Genomic DNA, 1,309 nt, shown 5'->3' with positions numbered 1-1,309 from the left:
AGGAAGGCTAATTTTTCATTAAAATTATTATATGAAAGTCGTTTCTACTTTTCTATTTGATTTTATTACAATTCATAATGTGCGATTTGTTATACATATATAAGAGACTGCAAATTTTTGTGCAAAATATATTTTGTAGGAATTTACAAAAAAAATACGCTGACCTTGAAATAGCGGAGAACGTGACCTTGACAAGAAATCCTCTCTATCACAGTAACTGTCACACTGAAACAAACATTTTGCTTCTTTACACATTTTTCATATAATTAAAATATTGACGGCGACGGTCTTAGGCGATTCATCCGGTATATTCGATTCCCCGTTTACACAATTGTACTCAATCAGTGAATTATCGAACTCAATCAATTATTCCTTGGCTTTTATTAATCTTCTTTGTTTCATATCGATTTATCCTCACACTTTCATAGATTCAACCTCTAATCTCTTTCATCTTCGCTTTTCATTTTCCAACGCACTTCGTCTCTCTCTCAAAGGGAATTTCTTCTCAATCATCTCGTCTTCCACCATTGAGACGGTTCGATTGCCTAAAGAGAATCATTCTTATCACAAAGTGTTCAGAGAAAAGAATACCTTCTTCTGATTAAATCCAGGAATTCTTTCTTTATTTTCCCTTTAATTCTACCGTTAAATATAGGAAATACTGAATCTATATTTCCTTCAATTAGAAACATGAAGTACGAATCATTCTTAAACTATATATATTGAATCTCGTTTTGTTAATTTTAAAATTAGATACGCGGTGTGAGAAACTGATGCGACTAATTGGACTCAGATTCAATGTGACGATCAATTGTACGGTATCTTCCGCGTTGCATGTGGTATTAAACATACAGCAGCGCGAAAGGGGTGAAACTCAAAGGGGTTCGAATTCTTTCCTTGAAGTTCCGCGCGGCAGGCAGGGAATATAGGTTATCGGGTACGTAAGGCGATAGGAGGAGGGTGAGCTGCGTTGGAGGTCGAAGTCAAACTGTAGAGAGCGGATCTACTGTTGAAAGATATTGACACGTCTAGTCTTCCAAACCAGGGACCGTAATTTTTCCCTCGGCCGGAAAGTAGGGACGACGCGACCATGATGGGGACTGGTACTTGATGGGTACCTGAAATTAATTTTTATCGTTTTCAGTTTTGATCTCCTCTCAATTACAAAAAAGATCGATCGTATATTACGTATCGTATATTATAAGCCGAAAACATTTTACTTTTAGAAATTAATTGTAGACAAATTATAAAACAGCATGACAAATGTACAGTGGAGTCTATAAGTATTCGTGGAGATTTATTTGAATAA

The sequence above is a fragment of the Ceratina calcarata genome, unplaced genomic scaffold (assembly GCF_001652005.2).
Source record: "Ceratina calcarata isolate Rehan_Ccalc_2016 unplaced genomic scaffold, ASM165200v1 scaffold255.2, whole genome shotgun sequence".
Lineage (NCBI taxonomy): Eukaryota > Metazoa > Arthropoda > Insecta > Hymenoptera > Apidae > Ceratina > Ceratina calcarata.
Note: the sequence above shows the minus strand (reverse complement) of the source record.